General features: G+C 39.7%; 1 protein-coding gene across 5 annotated transcripts in view; it reads right to left on the bottom strand.

The window, feature by feature from the left end:
- The window catches only part of AKAP6 (A-kinase anchoring protein 6), a 643,220-nt gene that overhangs the window by 597,085 nt on the left and 21,932 nt on the right, over positions 1-24,203 (bottom strand). The window lies entirely within an intron of this gene.

Here is a 24,203-nt window from a genome sequence, read left to right as displayed (position 1 = left end):
TAGGTTTATTCCTAGGTATTTTATTCTTTTTGTTCCAATGGTAAATGGGAGTGTTTTCTTAATTTCACTTTCAGATTTTTCTTCATTAGTGTATAGGAATGTCAGAGATTTCTGTGCATTAATTTTGTATCCTGCTACTTTACTAAATTCATTAATTAGCTCTAGTAGTTTTCTGGTAGCATTTTTAGGATTTTCTATGTATAGCATCATGTCATCTGCAAACAGTGACAGCTTTACTTCTTCTTTTCCAATTTGGATTCCTTTTAGTTCCTTTTCTTCTCTGATTGCAGTGGCTAAAACTTCCAAAACTATGTTGAACAAGAGTGGTGAGAGTGGGCAACCTTGTCTTGCTCCTGATCTTAGTGGAAATGCTTTCAGTTTTTCACCATTGAGGACAATGTTGGCTGTGGGTTTGTCATATATGGCCTTTATTATGTTGAGGAAAGTTCCCTCTATGCCTACTTTCTGGAGGGTTTTTATCATAAATGGGTGTTGACTTTGTTGAAAGCTTTCTCTGCATCTATTGAGATGATCATATGGTTTTTCTCCTTCAATTTGTTAATATGGTGTATCACGTTGTTTGATTTGCATATATTGAAGAATCCTTGCATTCCTGGAATAAACCCCACTTGATCATGGTGTATGATCCTTTTACTGTGCTGTTGGATTCTCTTTGCTAGTATTTTGTGGAGGATTTTTGCATCTATGTTCATCAGTGATATTGGCCTGTAGCTTTCTTTCTTTGTGACATCCTTGTCTGGTTTTGGTATCAGGGTGATGGTGGCCTTGTAGAATGAGTTTGGGAGTGTTCCTCCCTGTGCTATATTTTGGAAGAGTTTGAGAAGGATAGGTGTTAGATCTTCTCTAAATGTTTGATAGAATTCTCCTGTGAAGCCATTTGATACTGGGCTTTTGTTTGTTGGAAGATTTTTTTTTTTTTTTTTTTGTTGGAAGATTTTTAATCACAGTTTCAATTTCAGTGCTTGTGATTGGTCTGTTAGTATTTTCTATTTCTTCCTCATTCAGTCTTGGCAGGTTGTGCATTTCTAAGAATTTGTCCATTTCTTCCAGATTGTCCATTTTATTGGCATAGAGTTGCTTGTAGTAATCTCTCATGATCTTTTGTATTTCTGCAGTGTCAGTTGTTACTTCTCCTTTTTCCTTTCTAATTCTATTGATTTGAGTCTTCTCCCATTTTTTCTTGATGAGTCTGGCTAATGGTTTATCAATTTTGTTTATCTTCTCAAAGAACCAGCCTTTAGTTTTATTGATCTTTGCTATCATTTCCTTCATTTCTTTTTCATTTATTTCTGATCTAATCTTTATGATTTCTTTCCTTCTGCTAACTTTGGGGTTTTTTTATTCTTCTTTCTCTAATTGCTTTAGGTACAAGTTTAGGTTGTTTATTCGAGATGTTTCCTGCTTCTTAAGGTAGGATTGTATTACTATAAACTTCCTTCTTAGAACTGCTTTTGCTGCATCCCATAGGTTTTGGGTTGTCGTGTCTCCATTGTCATTTGTTTCTAGGTATTTTTTGATTTCCTCTTTGAATTTTTCAGTGATCACTTCATTATTAAGTAGTGTATTGTTTAGACTCCACGTGTTTGTATTTTTTACAGATCTTTTCCTGTAATTGATATCAGGTCTGACAGCATTGTGGTCGGGAAAGATACTTGATAAAATTTCAATTTTCTTAAATTTACCAAGGCTTGATTTGTGACCCAAGATATGATCTATCCTGGAGATTGTTCCATGAGCACTTGAGAAAAATGTGTATTCTATGTTTTTGGATGGAATGTCCTATAAATATCAATGAAGTCCATCTTGTTTCATGTATCATTTAAAGCTTGTGTTTCATTATTTATTTTCATTTTGGATGATCTGTCCATTGGTGAAAGTGGGGTGTTAATGTCCCCTACTGTGAATGTGTTACTGTTGATTTCCCCTTTTATGGCTGTTAGTATTTGCCTTATGCATTGAGGTGCTCCTATGTTGGGTGCATAAATATTTACAATTGTTATATCTTTTTCTTCGATTGATCCCTTGATCATTATGTACCGTCCTTCTTTGGCTCTTGTAATAGTCTTTTTTAAAGTCTATTTTGTCTGATATGAGAATTGCTACTCCTGCTTTCTTTTGATTTCCATTTGAATGGAATATCTTTTCTCATCCCCTCACTTTCAGTCTATATGTGTCTCTCGGTCTGAAGTGGGTCTCTTGTATACAGCATATATATGGGTCTTGTTTTTGTATCCATTCAGCCAGTCTGTATCTTTTGGTGGGAGCATTTAATCCATTTACATTTAAGGTAATTATCAATATGTATGTTCCTATTCCCATTTTCTTAATTGTTTTGGGTTTGTTATTGTAGGTCTTTTCCTTCTCTTGTGTTTCTTGCCTAGAGAAGTTCCTTTAGCATTTGTTGTAAAGCTGGTTTGGTGGTGCTGAACTCTCTCAGCTTTTGCTTGTCTGTAGAGGTTTTAATTTCTCCATCAAATCTGAATGAGAGGGCTTCCCTGGTGCACAGTGGTTGAGAGTCCGCCTGCTGATGCAGGGGACATGGGTTCGTGCCCCGGTCTAGGAAGATCCCACATGCTGTGGAGCCACTGGGCCTGTGAGCCATGGCCGCTGAGCCTGCACGTCCAGAGCCTGTGCTCCGCAACGGGAGAGGCCACAACACTGAGAGGCCCACATACCGAAAAAAAAAAAAAATCTGAATGAAATCCCTGCTGGATAGAGTAATCTTGGTTGTAGGTTTTTCTCCTTCATCACTTTAAATATGTCCTGCCACTCCCTTCTGGCTTGCAGAGTTTCTGCTGAAAGATCAGCTGTTAACCTTATGGGGATTCCCTCGTGTCTTTTTTTTTTTTTTTAAACATCTTTATTGGGGTATAATTGCTTTACAATGGTGTGTTAGTTTCTGCTTTACAACAAAGTGAATCAGCTATACATATACATATGTTCCCATATGTCTTCACTCTTGCGTCTCCCTCCCTCCCACTCTCCCCATCCCACCCTTCCAGGCTGTCACAAAGCACCGAGCTAATATCCCTGTGCCTTGCGGCTGCTTCCCCCCAGCTATCTACCTTACTACGTTTGTTAGTGTGTATATGTCCATGACTCTCTCTCGCCCTGTCAAAACTCACCCTTCCCCCTCCCCATATCCTTAAGTCCGTTCTCCAGTAGGTCTGCGTCTTTATTCCTATCTTACCCCTAGGTTCTTCATGACATTTTTTTCCCTTAAATTCCATATATATGTGTTAGCATACGGTATTTGTCTTTGTCTTTCTGACTTACTTCACTCTGTATGACAGATTCTAGGTCTATCCATCTCATTACAAATAGCTCAATTTCATTTCTTTTTAAGGCTGAGTAATATTCCATTGTGTATATGTGCCACATCTTCTTTATCCATTCATCCGATGATGGGCGCTTAGGTTGTTTCCATGTCCTGGCTATTGTAAATAGAGCTGCAATGAACATTTTGGTACATGACTCTCTTTGAATTTTGGTTTTCTCAGGGTATATTCCAAGTAGTGGGATTGCTGGGTCATATGGTAATTCTATTTTAGTTTTTTAAGGAACCTCCATACTGTTCTCCACAGTGGCTGAACCAATTCACATTCCCACCAGCAGTGCAAGAGTGTCCCCTTTTCTCCACACCCTCTCCAGCATTTATTGTTTCTAGATTTTTTGATGATGGCCATTCTGACTGGTGTGAGATGATATCTCATTGTAGTTTTGATTTGCATTTCTCTAATGATTAATGATGTTGAGCATTCTTTCATGTGTTTGTTGGCAGTCTGTATATCTTCTTTGGAGAAATGTCTATTTAGGTCTTCTGCCCATTTTTGGATGGGGTTGTTTGTTTTTTTGTTATTGAGCTGCATGAGCTGCCTGTAAATTTTGGAGATTAATCCTTTGTCAGTTGCTTCATTTGCAAATGTTTTCTCCCATTCTGAGGGTTGTCTTTTGGTCTTGTTTATGGTTTCCTTTGCTGTGCAAAAGCTTTGAAGTTTCATTAGGTCCCATTTGTTTATTTTTGTTTTTATTTCCATTACTCTAGGAGGTGGGTCAGAAAGGATCTTGCTGTGATTTATGTCATAGAGTGTTCTTCCTATGTTTTCTTCTAAGAGTTTGATAGTTTCTGGCCTTACATTTAGGTCTTTAATCCATTTTGAGCTTATTTTTGTGTATGGTGTTAGGGAGTGATCTAATCTCATACTTTTACATGTACCTGTCCAGTTTTCCCAGCACCATTTATTGAAGAGGCTGTCCTTTCTCCACTGTACATTCCTGCCTCCTTTATCAAAGATAAGGTGTCCATATGTGCGTGGGTTTATCTCTGGGCTTTCTATCCTGTTCCACTGATCTATCTTTCTGTTTTTGTGCCAGTACCATACTGTCTTGATTACTGTTGCTTTGTAATATAGTCTAAAGTCAGGGAGCCTATTCCTCCAGCTCCTTTTTTCGTTCTCAAGATTGCTTTGGCTATTCGGGGTCTTTTGTGTTTCCATACAAATTGCGAAATTTTTTGTTCTAGTTCTGTGAAAAATGCCAGTGGTAGTTTGATAGGGATTGCATTGAATCTGGAGATTGCTTTCGGTAGTAGAGTCATTTTCACAATGTTGATTCTTCCCATCCAAGAACATGGTATATCTCTCCATCTATTTGTATCATCTTTAATTTCTTTCATCAGTGTCTTATAATTTTCTGCATACAGGTCTTTCGTATCCTTAGGTAGGTTTATTCCTAGATATTTTATTCTTTTTGTTGCAATGGTAAATGGGAGTGTTTTCTTGATTTCACTTTCAGATTTTTCATCATTAGTATATAGGAATGCCAGAGATTTCTGTGCATTAATTTTGTATCCTGCTACTTTACCAAATTCATTGATTAGCTCTAGTAGTTTTCTGGTAGCATCTTTATGATTCTCTATGTATAGCATAATGTCATCTGCAAACAGTGACAGCTTTACTTCTTCTTTTCCGATTTGGATTCCTTTTATTTCCTTTTCTTCTCTGATTGCTGTGGCTAAAACTTCCAAAACTATGTTGAATAAGAGTGGTGAGAGTGGGCAACCTTGTCTTGTTCCTGATCTTAGTGGAAATGCTTTCAGTTTTTCACCATTGAGGATGATGTTTGCTGTGGGCTTGTCATATATGGCTTTTATTATGTTTAGGAAAGTTCCCTCTATGCCTACTTTCTGGAGGGTTTTTATCATAAATGGGTGTTGAATTTTGTCGAAAGCTTTCTCTGCATCTATTGAGATGATCATATGGTTTTTCTCCTTCAATTTGTTAATATGGTTTATCACATTGATAGATTTGCGTATATTGAAGAATCCTTGCATTCCTGGAATAAACCCCACTTGATCATGGTGTATGATCCTTTTAATGTGCTGTTGGATTCTGTTTGCTAGTATTTTGTTGAGGATTTTTGCATCTATGTTCATCAGTGATATTGGCCTGTAGTTTTCTTTCTTTGTGACATCCTTGTCTGGTTTTGGTATCAAGGTGATGGTGGCTTCGTAGAAGGAATTTGGGAGTGTTCCTCCCTCTGCTATATTTTGGAAGAGTTTGAGAAGGATAGGTGTTAGCTCTTCTCTAAACGTTTGATAGAATTCACCTGTGAAGCCATCTGGTCCTGGGCTTTTGTTTGTTGGAAGGTTTTTAATCACAGTTTCAATTTCAGTGCTTGTGATTGGTCTGTTCATATTTTCTATTTCTTCCTGATTCAGTCTTGGCAGGTTGTGCATTTCTAAGAATTTGTCCATTTCTTCCAGATTGTCCATTTTATTGGCATAGAGTTGCTTGTAGTAATCTCTCATGATTTTTTTTATTTCTGCAGTGTCAGTTGTTACTTCTCCTTTTTCATTTCTAATTCTATTGATTTGAGTCTTCTCCCTTTTTTTCTTGATGAGTCTGGCTAGTGGTTTATCTATTTTGTTTATCTTCTCAAAGAACCAGCTTTTAGTTTTATTGATCTTTGCTATTGTTTCCTTCATTTCTTTTTCATTTATTTCTGATCTGATTTTTATGATTTCTTTCCTTCTGCTAGCTTTGGGGTTTTTTTGTTCTTCTTTCTCTAATTGCTTGAGGTGCAAGGTTAGGTTGTTTATTCGAGATGTTTCCTGCTTCTTAAGGTGGGCTTGTATTGCTATAAACTTCCCCCTTAGAACTGCTTTTGCTGCATCCCATAGGTTTTGGGTCGTTGTGTCTCCATTGTCATTTGTTTCTAGGTATTTTTTTATTTCCTCTTTGATTTCTTCAGTGATCACTTCATTATTAAGTAGTGTATTGTTTAGCCTCCATGTGTTTGTATTTTTTACAGATCTTTTCCTGTAATTGATATCTAGTCTCATGGCGTTGTGGTCGGAAAAGATACTTGATACAATTTCAGTTTTCTTAAATTTACCAAGGCTTGATTTGTGACCCAAGATATGATCTATCCTGGAGAATGTTCCATGAGCACTTGAGAAAAATGTGTATTCTGTTGTTTTTGGATGGAGTGTCCTATAAATATCAATTAAGTCCATCTTGTTTAATGTATCATTTAAAGCTTGTGTTTCCTTATTTATTTTCATTTTGGATGATCTGTCCATGGGTGAAAGTGGGGTGTTAAAGTCCCCTACTATGAATGTGTTACTGTTGATCTCCCCTTTTATGGTTGTTAGTATTTGCCTTATGTATTGAGGTGCTCCTATGTTGGGTGCATAAATATTTACAATTGTTATATCTTCTTCTTGGATCGATCCCTTGATCATTATGTAGTGTCCTTCTTTGTCCCTTTTAATAGTCCTTATTTTAAAGTCTATTTTGTCTGATATGAGAATTGCTACTCCAGCTTTCTTTTGGTTTCCATTTGCATGGAATATCTTTTTCCATCCCCTTACTTTCAGTCTGTATGTGTCTCTCGGTCTGAAGTGGGTCTCTTGTAGACAGCATATATAAGGGTCTTGTTTTTGTATCCATTCAGCCAATCTGTGTCTTTTGGTGGGAGCATTTAGTCCATTTACATTTAAGGTAATTATTGATATGTATGTTCCTATTTCCATTTTATATATTGTTTTGGGTTCGCTACTATAGGTCATTTCCTACTCTTGTGTTTCGTGTCTAGAGAAGTTCCTTTAGCATTTGTTGTAAAGCTGGTTTGGTGGTGCTGAACTCTCTCAGCTTTTGCTTGTCTGTAAAGGTTTTAATTTCTCCATCAAATGTGAATGAGATCCTTGCTGGGTAGAGTAGTCTTGGTTGCAGGCTATTCTCCTTCATCACTTTCAGTATGTCCTGCCACTCCCTTCTGGCTTGTAGGGTTTCTGCTGAGAGATCAGCTGTTAACCTTATGGGGATTCCCTTGTGTGTTATTTGTTGTTTTTCCCTTGCTGCTTTTAATATGCTTTCTTTGTATTTAATTTTTGACAGTTTGATTAATATGTGTCTTGGCGTGTTTCTCCTTGTATTTATCCTGTATGGGACCCTCTGTGCTTCCTGGACTTGATTAACTATTTCCTATCCCATATTAGGGAAGTTTTCAACTATAATCTCTTCAAATATTTTCTCAGTCCCTTTCTTTCTTTCTTCTTCTTCTGGAACCCCTATAATTCGAATGTTGGTGCGTTTCATGTTGTCCCAGAGGTCTCTGAGACTGTCCTCAGTTCTTTTCATTCTTTTTTCTTTATTCTGCTCTGCAGTAGTTATTTCCACTACTTTATCTTCCAGGTCACTTATCCGTTCTTCTGCCTCAGTTATTCTGCTATTGATCCTATCTAGAGTGATTTTAATTTCATTTATTGCATTGTTCATCGTTGCTTGTTTCATCTTTAGTTCTTGTAGGTCCTTGTTAACTGTTTCTTGCATTTTGTCCATTCTACTTCCAAGATTTCGGATCATCCTTACTATCATTATTCTGAATTCTTTTTCAGGTAGATTGCCTATTTCCTCTTCATTTGTTAGGTCTGGTGGGTTTTATCTTGCTCCTTCATCTGCTGTGTGTTTTTCTGTCTTCTCATTTTGCTTATCTTACTGTGTTTGGGGTCTCCTTTTTGCAGGCTGCAGGTTCGTAGTTCCCGTTGTTTTTGATGTCTGTCTCCAGTGGCTAAGGTTGTTTCAGTGGGTTGTGTAGGCTTCCTGGTGGAGGGGACTAGTGCCTGTGTTGTGCTGGATGAGGCTGGATCTTGTCTCTCTAGTGGGCAGGTTCACGTCTGGTGGTGTGTTTTGGGGTGTCTGTGGCCTTGTTATGATTTTAGGCAGCCTCTCTGCTAATGGGTGGGGTTGTGTTCCTGTTTTGCTAGTTGTTTGGCATAGGTTGTCCAGCACTATGGCTTGCTGGTCGTTGAGTGAAGCTGGGTGCTGGTGTTAAGATGGAGGTCTCTGGGATATTTCCACCGTTTAATATTATGTGGAGCTGGGAGGTCTCTTGTTGACCAGTGTCCTGAAGTTGGCTCTCCTACCTCAGAGGCAGAGCCCTGACTCCTGGCTGGAGCACCAAGAGCCTTTCATCCACACAGCTCAGAATAAAAGGGAGAAAAAGTAGGGAGAATTAGTAGAAGTATGAGTAAAGAAAGAGGGAAAGGAGGAAAGGAAGGAAGGAAGAAAGAAGCAAAGAAGGAAAGAAAGGAGGGAGGGAGGGAGGGAGGGAGGAAGGAAGGAAGGAGGGAAAGAAGGAAAAAAAGACAGAAAAAAAGATGATACAGTAAAAATAAAATAAAGTATAATATAGTTATTGAATTAAAAAATATTTAGAAAAAAAAAAAAGGGACGGATAGAACCTTAGGACAAATGTTGGAAGCAAAGCTATACAGAGAAAATCTTACACAGAAGCATACACATACACCTTCACAAAAAGAGGTAAAGGGGGAAAAATCATAAATCCTGCTCCCTGAGACCACCTCCTCAATTTGGGGTGATTCGTTGTCTAAAGGAGGGAGGGAAGGAAGGAAAGAAAGAAAGAACGAAGGTAAAGTATAATAAAGTTATTACAATTAAACTTAATTATTAAGAAAAAGAATTTTTTAAAAAAAGTCATGGACGGATATAGCCCTAGGACAAATGGTGGAAGCTAGAGTATACAGACTAGATGTCACACAGAAGCATACACGTACACATTCACAAAAAGAGGAAAAGGGAAAAAAATCATAGATCTCGCTCCTAAATTCCACCTCTTCAATTTGGGATCATTCCTTGTCTATTCAGGTATTCCACAGATGCAGGGTATATCAAGTTGATTGTGGAGCTTTAATCCGCTGCTTCTGTGGCTGCTGGGAGAGATTTCCCTTTCTCTTCTTTGTTCTCACAGCTCACAGGAGCTCAGCTTTGGATTTGGCCCTGCCTCTTGCGTGTAGGTCGCTGGAGGGCGTCTGTTTTTTCGCTCAGACAGGACGGGGTTAAAGGAGCCGCTGATTCGGGGCCTCCGGCTCACTCAGGCCGGGGGTTGGGGGATGGGGGAAGGAGGGGCACTGCGTGCGGGGCCGGCCTGCGGCGGCAGAGGCAGCGTGACGTTGCGGCAGAGGCCGGCATGACGTTGCACCAGCCTGAGGCCCGCCGTGCGCTGTCCTGGGGAAGTTGTCCCTGGATCCCGGGAACCTGGCAGTGGCGGGCTGCACAGGCTCCGCGGAAGAGGGGTGTGGAGAGTGACCTGTGCTCGCACACAGGCCCCTTGGTGGCGGCAGCAGCAGCCTTAGCGTCTCCCGCCCGTCTCTGGGGTCCGCGGTTGTAGCCGCGGCTCGCGCCCGTCTCTGGGGTTTGCGCTTTCAGCCGCGGCTCGCGCCCGTCTCGGGGGCTCGCGCCCTCAGCCGCGGCTCGCGCCCGTCTCTGGGGTTCGCGCTTTTAGCCGCGGCTCGCGCCCGTCTCTGGAGTTCCTTTAAGCAGCGCTCTTAAACCCCTCTCCTCGCGCACCAGGAAACAAAGAGGGAAGAAAAAGTCTCTTGCCTCTTCGGCCGGTGCAGGCTTTTCCCCGAACTCCCTCCCGGCTAGTCGTGGTGCACTAACCCCTTCAGGCTATGTTCAAGCCGCCAACCCCAGTCCTCTCCCTGAGCTCTGTCCAAAACCAAAACCCGAGCCTCAGCTCGCAGCCCCGCCCGCCCCGGTGGGTGAGCAGCAAGCCTCTTGGGTTGGTGAGTGCTGGTCGGCACCGATCGTCTGTGCAGGAATCTCCCCGCTTTGCCCTCCGCACCCGTCGCTGTGCACTACTCCGCGGTCCCGAAACTCCCCCCTCTGCCTCCCGCAGTCTCCGCCCGCGGAGGGGCTTCCTAGTGTGTGGAAACTTTTCCTCCTTCACAGCTCCCTCCCACTGGTGCAGGTGCCGTCCTTATTCTTTTGTCTCTGTTTTTTCTTTTGCCCTACCCAGTTACGTGGGGAGTTTCTTGCCTTTTGGGAGGTCTGAGGTCTTCTGCCAGCCTTCAGTAGGAGTTCTGTAGGAGTTGTTCCACGTGTGGATGTATTTCTGGTGTATCCGTGGGGAGGAAGGCGATCTCCGCGTCTTACTCTTCCGCCATCTTCCTCGTGTCTTATTTGTTGTTTTCCCTTGCTGCTTTTAATATGTTTTCTTTGTATTTAATTTTTGACAGTTTGATTAATACGTGTCTTGGCGTGTTTCTCCTTGGATTTATCCTGTATGGGACTCTCTATGCTTCCTGGACTTGATTAACTATTTCCTTTCCCATATTAGGGAAGTTTTCAACTATAATCTCTTAAAATATTTTCTCAGTCCCTTTCTTTTTTTCTTCTTCTTCTGGGACCCCTATAATTCGAATGTTGGTGTGTTTAATGTTGTTCCAGCGGTCTCTGAGACTTCCTCAGTTCTTTTCATTCTTTTTTCTTTATTCTGCCCTGCAGTAGTTATTTCCACTATTTTATCTTCCAGGTCACTTGTCCGTCGTTCTGCCTCAGTTATTCTGCTATTGATCCCTTCTAGAGTATTTTTTATTTCATTTATTGTGCTGTTCAGCGTTGCTTGTTTCCTCTTTAGTTCTTCTAGGTCCTTCTTAAATGTTTCTTGCATTTTCCCTATTCTATTTCCAAGATTTTGGATCATCTTTACTATCACTATTCTGAATTCTTTTTCAAGTAGACTGCCTATTTCCTCTTCATTTTTTAGGTCTGGTGGGTTTTTTCTTGCTCCTTCATCTGCTGTGTGTTTTTCTGTCTTCTCATTTTGCTTGTCTTACTGTGTTTGGAGTCTCCTTTTTGCAGGTTTCAGGTTCGTATTTCCCGTTGTTTTTGGTGTCTGTCCCCAATGGCTAAAGTTGGTTCAGTGGGTTGTGTAGGCTTCCTGGTGGAGGGTACTGGTGCCTGTGTTATGGTGGATGAGGCTGGATCTTGTCTTTCTGGTCGGCAGGTCCACATCTGCTGGTGTGTTTTGGGGTGTCTGTGGTCTTATTATGATTTTAGGCAGCCTCTCTGCTAATGGGTGGGGTTGTGTTCCTGTCTTGCTAGTTGTTTGGCATAGGGTGTCCAGCACTGTAGCTTGCTGGTCGTTTAGTGAAGCTGGGTGTTGGTGTTGAGATGGAGATCTCTGGGAGATTTTCGCCATTTGATATTACGTGGAGCTGGGAGGTCTCTTGTGGACCAGTGTCCTGAAGTTGGCTCTCCCACCTCAGAGGCACAGCACTGACTGCTGGCTGCAGCACCAAGAGTTTTCATCCACACGGCTCAGAATTAAAAGGAGAAAAAAGTAGAAAGAAAGAAAGAAAGAGGATAAAAGAAAATAAAATAAAGTAAGATAAAATAAAATAAAGTTATTAAAATGAAAAATAAAAAATTTTAAGTAAAAAAAAAAAAACTGCACAGACAAAACCCTAGGAGAAATGGTGAAAGCAAAGCTATACAAACAAAATCTCACACAGAAGCATACACATAGACACTCAAAGAAAGAGGAAAAGGGGACAAAATAATTAATCTTGCTCTCAAAGTCCACCTCCTCAATTTGGGATGATTCATTGTCTATTCAGGTATTGCACTGATGCAGGGTATATCAAGTTGATTGTGGGGATTTAATCCACTGCTCCTGAGGCTGCTGGGAGAGATTTCCCTTTCTCTTCTTAGTTTGCACAGCTCCCGGGGTTCAGCTTTCTATTTGGACCCGCTCCTGCATGTAGGTCACCGGAGGGCGTCTGTTCTTCTCTCAGACAGGATGGGGTTAAAGGAGCCGCTGATTTAGGGGCTCTGGTTCACTCAGGCTGGGGGGAGGGAGGGGCATGGGGTGCAGGGTGAGCCTGTGGCGGAAGAGGCCAGCGGGACATTGCACCAGCGTGAGGTGCGCCGTGTGTTCTCCCGGGGAAGTTGTCCCTGGATCCTGGGACCCTGGCAGTGGTGGGCTGCACAGGCTCCCAGGAGGGAAGGTGTGGAAAGTGACCTGTGCTTGCACACAGGCTTCTTGGTGGTGGCAGCAGCAGCCTTAGCGTCTCATGTCCATCTGTGTGGTATGCACTGTTAGCCATGGCTTGCGCCCATCTCTGGAGCTCCTTTAACCAGAGCTCTTAATCCAAATTTGTTGTTTTAAACCAAAAAGAAAAAAAAATGTACTGTTTTACTCTTCAGTTTATGTTGCTTATCTTGATTCTGACAAATCCTATTTTTTCAGCGGTTACTGGCAACATCCCCATGAAAGCATGAGGGCTTTTCAGGGAAGAATTATGGTCTGAGCCAGTGCTAAAAGCTGTGATTTCAGGTGGCTAGGGTCTCAGCACCACTCACCAGTCTTTTTACCCACATTGTTCCTCTTTTCCCAAGTGCCCTATTGGATATCTTATTTAAATCAAACTTTCCCAAATTTTTGAGTACACCTTTGGGATTTTTGCCATATCAAAGTAGCCCCTGAGGTAATAGTAACTGAATCCCTTTCTTCAAATTAACTTAATTATTATTATTTTTTTTTTTTTTGCGGTACGTGGGCCTCTCACTGTTGTGGCCTCTCCCGTTGCAGAGCACAGGCTCCAGACGTGCAGGTTCAGCAGCCATGGCTCACAGGCCCAGCCACTCCGCGGCATGTGGGATCTTCCCAGACCAGGGTACGAACCCGTGTCCCCTGCATCGGCAGGTGGACTCTCAACCACTTCGCCACCAGGGAAGCCCTAACTTAATTTTTAAACAGTACTTTTGCTTTATAAGTAATATCCATAAAATATTAGGTTTGATGTGCTAATTGTTTATTTCCAATACACATTTAAAAACAAAACTATTAAAATGAAAAAACACCCTCTGCATTAAAATAAACTATTAAACTTTTAAAAAACAACTCTGCCTATGTACCCACGAAAATCGCCTCAAAGTACATCAGTGACTTAGCTCCTCCACTTTGTGAAATACTTTCTTAAGCCTTTGCTACCCTCCCCAGGCCTTCTACCCAAACCTAGCCCTTCATCCTCTGCAGGCTCCCTCACCTCCTAGATTCTTAAAAAGAGAATCCATCAGACTTGAAATCCATCAAGCATCTCCCTGTGTATTCCCACTCCATACACACCCCTGAAAGCACACCTGCATCTGCTCTCATCCTTGTTTCTTCCTGCTCTGCTCTCAGAAGAGGAGCCTGACCTTCTTTCTGTTAAAGAATGTCTGAAGCCCATCCTGATGCACTGCCTCAAGGATCTTACCATTAAAAAAGTCTAGTTTGCCAAGGATTTACCTAAATTATGTGAACTTGAATTCTTTAAATGATTCTGAGCTGATTTCTTTTAAAATAGTTTTTAAATCTGGCACATTTTAAATCTCAGAAATTCAACTTCCTTATTTTCTGAGAATTACAGGAATATTATATTTAAATAAGCACTTATTTATCTCATAAGTCAATCAGAACAGGACTTCTTTAATTTAGGAAATTTTATAATCTAATAATACCATCTGGATTCAGGAAAGCGTTACACATCCATACAATGAGACGTAAAGACCTTTTGGAATTACAGACATATAGACATACAGACACAGAGTTTGTGATTTCAATTTTAAAATTTCAGTCATGAGTCAATAGTAAACACAGAAGCACAAAAAATTTACTGGTTCAGATATCAAAGAGCTGTTCTCCTTCTTGGTGGAATACAACATTCTTAACTTATTGGAGCCCAAATAAATGAATAAGCAAACAAACAAGACTAACAAACTAGTTTCTCTGTTGTCTCTCACCCAACAGAGAAAAGATCTCTACAAATCATTAATCCGTTCACATGTTCTGGTCAGAACATAACACCAAATTCCTAATCGTTGCTACCAAGAGTGGGCAATGACATTGCTGTAAGCACAACAAAGACAAACCACAAAATTAATAGAGAACAATATTAAAACTAGAAAAACAGAGCAAAGTAAAGTTGTCATTTTGAGAGCCAAAAAAAAGATGTGTCTGGGCATTAAGCAACCCATGAGCTGCATTCCTCTGGTCAGAACTATACCTAGTTTTGTTAGGTGAATCCATTGGGCAACTCAGTAGAAGACCTCCAAACTGTTAAAAGACATTTGGGGAAAAAAAAAAGGTAAAAATCATGCCTCTCATACAGATATAAAATGAAAATGTGTTAAAGATTGTATTGAATGTATTAATCAATGAAGAAACAAGGTAGACATTGTAACCAGCTCAAAGGAGAAATCAAAAACCTACATGTATGGCCAGACACTATACACGTCTTAGAGGAAAGCATAGGCAGACTACTCTATGACATACATCACAGCAAGATCCTTTTTGACCCACCTCCTAGAGAAATGGAAATAAAACAAAAATAAACAAATGGCACCTAATGAAACTTAAAACCTTTTGCACAGCAAAGGAAACCATAAACAAGACCAAAAGACAACCCTGAGAATGGGAGAAAATATTTTCAAATGAAGCAAATGACAAAGAATTAATCTCCAAAATTACAAGCAGCTCATGCAGCTCAATATCAAAAAACAAACAACCCAATCCAAATATGGGCAGAAGACCTAATAGACATTTCTCCAAAGAAGATATACAGATTGCCAACAAACACATGAAAGGATGCTCAACATCACTAATCATTAGAGAAATGCAAATCAAAACTACAATGAGGTATCACCTCACAGCAGTCAGAATGGCCATCATCAAAAATCTAGAAACAATAAATGCTGGAGAGGGTGTGGAGAAAAGAGAACCCTTTTGCACTGTTGGTGGGAATGTAAATTGATACAGCCACTGTGGAGAACAGTATGGAGGTTCCTTAAAAAACTAATAGACTAGGGGTGCTTACTACCCAGAGACTCACTGAAAGAAACAAACAAAAAACTGAAGAATGCGTATAGAAACTGATAAAAATATAATAACTGTATATTTAATCCTTACCCATAAAAATAATAACTATTTGGGTGGGAGGGTTAGGTTTAAATAAAACCCTAGACAGCAATATGAAGAAAGATATGTGCAGTGTAGGTATAGGAGGAAGAGAGGAAGAAATTAGTTTCTTATCTAGAAGAGACGAGATATACTGAATAAACATAGGCTTTATAGAAATTTTTAAAATTATGTATATATGTTAAAACTTTAAGGACAACCACTAAAATAAAAGTAATGCATCATATATATTGCAAGCAACAAAGGGAATAATGGAAAATAGAAAAAAAAAATCAACCACACAGAAAGCAGAAAAGAAAAAAAAAAAAGCAGCAAAGAAAAAGCGTGGCTACAGCAGAAGTGTCCAGATGTCTGCCAAAGATTTGTGATCCTCTACCATAGTGAGGAACTGCTGCTGGGAAGTGGCTGTCAGGCCAAGAACTACATTTCCCAGGCCCCTCTTGCTTCTAGGTAGAACCATATGACTAGTTCTCATCAACAAAATGTGAGCAGTAGTGATATAAATAACTTTCAGGCTGATGTGGTTAAGAAGCAGCCTAACCCTTTCTTTCCCTTTCTAGGGTGATCTTGGAACCTACATGTTGGGAGTGGCAGCACCGCAAGATGGAAGAAACCTTGATTCCTGAATGACTGTGTGGGGCAGACCATACCCTCTGTGCCACTGATTGGATTTTTATATAACGAAATACATACTTCTATTATGTTAAGCCACTGAGGTTTCCAGGTTCATCTGTAACCTCAGCTGGCACTACCCTAAGTAATACAGATGGTAAACAGAAAACATAAAATAATTTGACAGAAATAATGTAGGTATATTATCAATCACAAAAATGTAAATGGACTAAGCCCGAGGGTTGGCAAACTACAGCTGGCAGGACAAATCTGGCCCTGTGCATTGATTTATGTATTGTCAGTGGCTATTTCTGAGTAGTTACAGCAGAGACTATATGGGTCACAGAGCCAAAAATATTTACTGTCTGGTCCTTTCTAGGAAAAGATTGCTGACCTCTGAATTAAACCCATTTATTAAAAAATAGGATGAGACCAAGTCAATTTTTTTTTTTTTTTTTTTTTTTTTTCTGTATGCGGGCCTCTCACTGTTGTGGCCTCTCCCGTTGTGGAGCACAGGCTCTGGACGCGCAGGCTCAGCGGCCACGGCTCACGGGCCCAGCCGCTCCGCGACATGTGGGATCTTCCCGGTCCGGGGCATGAACCCCGTGTCCCCTGCATCGGCAGGCGGACTCTCAACCACTGCGCCACCAGGGAAGCCTGAGAGCAAGTCAATTTTTAAAGATTCAAATAATGCTATTTACCAGAAAACATACTTTTTAAAAATCTCACCAAAGGTTTGCAAATAAGGAAATGGATAAAGATATGTCAAGCAAATACTAACCAAAAGAAAGAACACATAGCAATATTAATATCAGACAATATAAAAGGTAATGCGTCAACATTAACAGGGATAAAGTAGTATACTACATAAGGAGAAAAAGAAAACACCCCAGGAAGATGAAACAATCTTGAACTTGTAAGCACCTAATTATATAAAGCAAATGTGATAGAACTACAATGAAAACTTCTTCACAACTATAAATTCAGAGGCAAATTTCAGCATGCATCTTTCAGAAACTGATAAATCAAGCCAATAAATTTTAGTTATATTAAAGAAGGAGCAATTAGGAGATCTGAAAGCTGTGACTCCCAATGCAGAATGGGTGGGGGTTTCAGAACCACCTGAGGAACTTTTTCAAATAATACATTACCCAGAGAGGAGAAAAGGAGAGATCTTCTGAGAACTAATTCAGTACACCTCTGTTACTGTCAGAAAGAGGGGGATCGCTTAGGGATGTTATGTTGTGGTAAAAAGAGGTTGAGAACTGTTAAGTCTTTCTCAAGGTGTTGGACAGTAGCCAACCTCAATGATAAGCGCCCTGAAAAGAAACATTTGTGATTTATCAAGTGCTTAAACCGTTTCCAACATAAGCTACTGCATGGGTACCAGAGACATCAAAGCACTGGAATAAGAACAAAAAAACCTGTTATGAGAGTGACCAGCTACCTCTCCTGATTTTCTGAGTACTTGTTTCTAATTTTCAAAACATGTCAGAGTTTTGTCTTAGTAGATTCAGTTTAACTAAATGTACAGCTGCTCAGGACAGAAAATAGTTTTTAAGGCGTACAAAACAATCTATATATTGACTTAAAATCTTGGCTGAACAGCTTTAGGAAAATTTTACCAATAGACAACCTATTAAAAGGTAATCTACTCCCTCTAAAAGTTCAAAGTTCAAAGAGAAATTCATTTAATCTAAGGAAACCACAAAAATGAAATTTAACTCTGCCGTAAAATAGAGGAATGTAACGTTCTCATTCAATCAGTCCACCAGCCCACTTGGTTTCCTCTCTAGACCTCGCCTATGGGAAGGAATTTATAATAATGTAGTCTGTATATCAAAATTCCTCTCTAACAAATAAATTCTATGTCCATGGAAGTTTGCAATGAATATATTTTGAGACTACACATTCAAAGGCAAGAGAAAAGAAATTGTGTCTAAATAATGGACTGAGGCACTAGTTCAGAAAATAAAAATACATAATTTCGGAGTAACAAGGAAAACATAAAATACTAGGGAGAGAAGTTCAGTTCTGACATGGCAAACAGGCAATACTACTTATTCTTGAATAGCTAAGTGACATGGTGAAAACGTGAAAGAAGGATTAGAGCAGAAAGAGAGAGGCTAGAAGACCTGGGTAGTCCATGCGTGAGTTGATGAGGGTGGGGATTTAGAGGAATGGCCCTAAGAATGAGATTTAATGTGAATGAAGACTGGGAGGAGGAGCCAACCAGACAGGGAAGGACTGGAATATTGAGAAAAAAAGGAAGGAGGAGGAGGGAGGAGGAAAGAAGGGAAGATGGAAGAACAAAGATTACACTGATTACATTTACAAAACTGGTGCAGGCATGATGACAGGCAAAAGAAACCTGTATCTATTCGTGGAGGTTAGTTTTAGGCTCATTAAATTTAAGATGAAAGATAAAGATCAAAGATAAAAATCAGGCCAGCATTTGAATACAGTGATACTCAAACAGTAGCCCTTAGAGCCCTGCATCAGAATCCCCTGTGTGCCTATTAAAATGCAGATTTCAGGGCTCCCCTCCAGACCTACTGAACCACAATCCCAGGAATCTGGATTAAATGAATTTAGAGGAGGGAGGTACTGAGGGCACTGGAGTGTCCCCCATTGAACCAGAAATAAGATATGTATACCCTGTAGACCAAACTCCAAGTGGCTGAGCTTAGGATCCAAGCAGGATCCAAGCACTAAAGCATTGGGGGAAGGAGGCGGTGGGGGGGGGGGTGTCTCAACAGTTATGGGTCACAAAGAGTAGCCAACGAAGGATACAGAAAGAAAGGAGTTTGTGAGCTTAGCAGGAACCAGAATTATACATTATCACAAGGATGAGGGAGTTTGTGGAGAAAGTTCTATTGGGTGCTTGGATGTTTTTTTTTTTCCTCTGTAGTTCTAGATAATTACATTGGGACTCCTACAGCTGACCAAGAATACAGCTTGAGCCTGCTGATAGCATCCTAGACAGTAAGGAAAACCAATAGGCTAATAGTAGGTATACAGTAGATACAAGTAGTAGGACTTTTAAGTCTTAACTTCCCCAAAGTAAGAAAAGATCTTATGCCCTCTCTCATTTTCATCATGTATTTAACAATAACTTATGGGTTTAAAAAAATGATTAAGAAATGTTTACACAGGTGTCTAATATTGTAAGCTTTGGAAGAAAAAAGGTGATTGGCCCCAAGTGTGCTTTTCCTCCCAGTTACAGTATTTCCTTTCCAGTGTTTTTAAATTGTCCTAGTTTCCAAGGTAACAGCCAATGGATATTGGGTTGTATTCCTCCCAGTTTAAGAGTTGCAGGCAGGTGCAGTTCAGGATGTAGTGAAGGCCTCTGATCCAAATACCCAAATGCTCTTCTTGAATTAATGAGCAAAAAATATTCAATCACTGCAAACCTTAAAGTTGAAAAAAGCTTCTCATGGCAACGACAGCAATTTACACACCTGCAGAGCTTTGCAATGCACAAGGCACTTTCCCAAGCATTTCTCATAGATTCTTCCATCAACCCTCAGAGGCCAGCAGAGCAGACACTATTATTTTCTCCCTTCAGAGGAAGGTGTATGTCCAAGGGATGGAGCAGGGATTTGAACTCTGACCATCAGGCTCAGGGATCTTTTTATGATACATGAAACACACAATTAATTTAAAAAGGTTTTTTTTCTCTTCAAAAGTAAATATGAGAGGAATACTTGATTGATGTTTTATCTGCAGTTTACATTATCAAATATTTCAATCAGGGTAGGCTCAGTTTTCCTGGTGAATTTGAAGGCTAAATTTCCTGGGAAAACAAAACCCTTCAGCTGCGTGAAGGAACAGAGTTGGTGGGGGAAGTGAAACCACAGTGTGGCTAAGGAGATGTGAAATGTAAATGCTTTATACAGTTGGGGTCTTGGTATAAGAACCAAACTCTTACCCTACAATCCAGGGATATATAGAGCCACTCCTGGAAGCAGTGAGGCTAGCCCAAAAGTCCACCTTACATGAGGGCCTGAATAGCCTCCTGAAGGAGTGACTGGAGGCACATAATACAGGTCCAGGGTGTGGGGGGCAGAGTCTGGGTGTCTGTCATTCTGGAATCACCATTCTGGAATGATTCAGGACTAAAGATACAAAGAGCAAATTAAAACAAAGAATTATCTTACTAACGTCTCCCTGAGACCCTAAGAACCCAAAGCAACACTGTTTTGTGGCACTAGTTGTGCTGAAGGGCAGTGTGAGAGCACACTGGAGTGTAGAAGTTATTTCTGAAATAGGCCCTGTGTGAGCAGAGGGCTTCTTACCATGGAGTAAATGGGATAGAGTCGTCATGGGAATATTATCTGCTCATAGCTATTGCAGCTTTTTTAAACATTAATTCATTCAGAAAGTATTTATTGAGGTCAGACTTTGTGACAGGTAGTTGGGATACAGCAGTGAGCAAAACAAATGAAGTCCTACTCTTTGGAAGTTCTATTCTAGTGGGGGAAGATAGAAAAAAAAAAAACAAATAAATTGTGTGATGGACACAGATGACATGGAAAAAACTGAAGCAGGATACAGGGGATGTAGCTTTCACCAAACACAAGTTGTGTGTCCATTTTAAATGTTTCTATAAATCAACAAAAATCCACTAGATTAATTTTACTAGTTGTGATCACTGAGGAACATTTCATAATGATAACAGGACCAATTCCTCAGGAAGACATAGCAATCCTAAATGTGTATATAGCTAACAACAACATTTGCTTCAAAATATATGAAGCAAAAACTGTTGGAACTGAAAGACCAAATAGAAAACTCCATAATTATAGCTAGAGACTTCAACAGTCCTCACTCAATAATTGATGGAAGAAGTACAAAAAATCAGTAAGGATATACATGATTCTTTTTTTATAAAGCATTTTTAAAATTAATTCATTTATTTATTTATTTTTGGTTGTGTTCGGTCTTCATTGCTGTACGCAGGCTTTCTCTAGTTGTGGTGAGTAAGGGCTACTCTTTGTTGTGCTGTGCGGGCTTCTCATTGCAGTGGCTTCTCTTGTTGCATAGCACGGGCTCTAGACGCATGGGCTTCAGTAGTTGTGGCATGTGGGCTCAGTAGTTGTGGCACACAGGCTTAGCTGCCCCTCAGCACGTGGGATCTTCCTGGACCGGGGCTTGAAACCGTGTCCACTGCATTGGCAGGCAGATTCTTAACCACTGTGCCACCAGGGAAGTCCCAAGGATATACATGATTTGAACAACATTATCAACTAACTTGACCTATTAACATTTATAGAACACTCCAGCCAACAACTGCACATTCTTTTTCTGCCCACATGGAACATTCACTAGGCATAGAACCTGGGCTGTAGAACAAGTCTCAATAAATTTAAAATAATTGAAACCATACCTCAAGGGAGTTAAATTTAAAAATAATACAAAGATATCTAGAAAATCCCCCAAATATTTGGAAACTAAAAGTAAGCATCTAAATGATCCATGTGACAAAGAAAAAAAGGATAAAAAGTAAAGTAAATATTTTTAACTAAATGAAAATATAAACACAGCACATTAAAATGTGTGGGGTAAACATACTCTTGGATTGGAAGAATTAATATTGCTATAATGGCCATACTACCCAAAGCAACCTAAAGATTTAATGTGATCCCTATCAAATTACACATGATATTTTTCATAGACCTAGAACAAATAATCTTAAAATTTATATGGAACCATAAAAGACCCAGAATTGCCAAAGCAATCCTTGAGGGAAAAGAACAAAGCAGGAGGCAAAACCCTCCCAGACTTTAGACAATACTAGAAAGCTACAGTAACCAAAACAGTGTGGTATCAATGGAACAGAATAGACAGCCCAGAAATAAATCCACACACCCATGGTCAATTAGTCTTCAACAAAGGAGGCAAGAATATACAATGGGGAAAAGACAGTCTCTTCAGCAAGTGGTGTTGGAAAAGTTGGACAGCCACATGTAAATCAATGAAGTTATGACACTCAAATCATACAAAAAAATGAACTCAAAATGGCTTAAAGACTTAAATATGACATGATACCATATGTCTTCTATATAGTGTCTATAAGACACTGTATGTGTCTTATAGACACAAAACTATAATTCAAAAAGATAAATGCACCTAGAAGAAAACATAGGCACAACATTCTCTGACATAAATCGTAGCAATGTTTTCTCAGGTCAGTCTCCCAAAGCAATAGAAATAAAAGCGAAAAAAAAACAACTGGGACCTAATCAAACTTACAAGCTCTTGCACAGCAAAAGAAACCATAAACAAAATGAAAAGACAACCTACAGAATGGAAGAAAAGATCTGCAAACAATGCAACTGATAGGGCTTAATTTCCAAAATATACAAACGGCTCAAACAACTCAATAACAAAAAAAACAAACAACCCAATCAAAAAATGGGCAGAATACCTAAATAGACACTGTTCCAAAGAAGACATACAGATGGCCAAGAGGTACATGAAAAGATGTTCATCATCACTAATTATTAGAGGAATGCAAATTAAAACTACAGTGAGGGCTTCTCTGGTGGCGCAGTGGTTGAGAGTCCGCCTGCCGATGCAAGGGACAGGGATTCGTGCCCCGGTCCGGGAAGATCCCACATGCCGCAGAGCAGCTGGGCCCGTGAGCCATGGCCGCTGAGCCTGTGCATCCGGAGCCTGTGCTCCGCAACAGGAGAGGCCACAACAGTGAGAGGCCCGCGTACCGCCAAAAAAAAAAAAAGAAAACTACAGTGAGGTATCACCTCACACCAATCAGAATGGCCATCACCAAAAAGTCTACAAATAATAAATGGTGGAGAGGGTGTGGAGAAAAGGGAACCCTCTTACACTGTTAGTGGAATGTAAATTGATGCAGCCATTATGGAAAACAGTATGGAGGTTCCTCAAAAAGCTAAAAATAGAGTTGCCATATGATCCAGCAATCCCACTCCTGCACATATACCCAGACAAAACTATAAATCAAAAAGATAAATGCACTGCTATGTTCACAGAAACACTATTTACAATAGCCAAGACACAGAAACAACCAAAATGTCCACCGACAGATGAATGGATAAAGATATGGTGTATATATACAATGCGCTATTAGCCATAAAAAAGAATGAAATAATGCCATTTTCAGCAACATGGATAGACCTAGAGATTATCATACTAAACGAAGTAAGTCAGAAAGAGAAAGACAAATAGCATATGATATCACTTATATGTAGAATCTAAAATACAACACAAATGAACAAATCCATGAAACAGAAACAGACCCACAGACAAAGAGAACAGACTTATGGTTGCCAAGGGGGAGGAGGAGGGGAGTGGGGAAGGGAAGGATTGGGAGTTTGGGATTAGCAGATGCAAACTAGTATATATAGGATGGATAAACAATAACTTGTATGGATTACAATAACTTGTATGGATTATCCATACACTTGTATAGCGTATAGATATACACTACTGTATAACACAGGGAACTATATACAATACCCTGTGATAAACCATAATGGAAAAGAATATGAAAAAGAATATATATGTGTATAACTGAGTCACTTTGCTCTACGGCAGAAATTAACACAACATCGTAAATCAACCATACTTAAAATTTTTTTTTTTTAAATGTGTGGGGTACAGCTACAGCAGCTAAAATTGCCTAGAAGCAAATTTAAATGCTTCTATTAGAAAATAAGGTCTAAAATTAATAATCCAAATTTCCACTATAAGAAACAAGAGAAAGAAGAGTATATTAAAGCTAAAGTAAATATAAGGAAGGAAATAAAGAGTAGAAATTAACATAGAAATGAACAAGCAATAGAAAAAAAAAAAAGAAACCAAAACTGGTGGGAGTTTTTGGCAAAATACAACAAAATTAATAAAATTCTAGCCAGACAAATCAAGAAAATAGGAGATAAAACACAAGTTACCAACATCAGGAACAAAAGAGGAGACCTCATTACAGATACTAGAGAGATTAAAAGAAAAACAAGGTAATATTATGAAAAACGTCATGCTGCTGCTTTAGGACAAAACTAGTCTTTTCCTGAAAACACAGAAGCATGTACACAGTTATAATTCTCTGAAAATATTGCTTCTCAGTGTAGTCTCAACCATTTATAATAATTATAACTTTAAACCAAAATAACTTCTATTTTGCATAGAAGACTGGGGGCGTGGATAATGTGAACTGTCACACCCCAGCATTTTATCAGACTAGCAGAGCTCAAGAATTCACATAACACAACTTTCTACAGTCACGAATATTCCATATAAAACTTCTCAAAATGGTAGAAATG

The sequence above is a fragment of the Phocoena sinus genome, chromosome 2 (assembly GCF_008692025.1).
Source record: "Phocoena sinus isolate mPhoSin1 chromosome 2, mPhoSin1.pri, whole genome shotgun sequence".
Classification (NCBI taxonomy): Eukaryota; Metazoa; Chordata; class Mammalia; order Artiodactyla; family Phocoenidae; genus Phocoena; species Phocoena sinus.
This window is presented reverse-complemented; position numbering and strand designations above follow the sequence as displayed.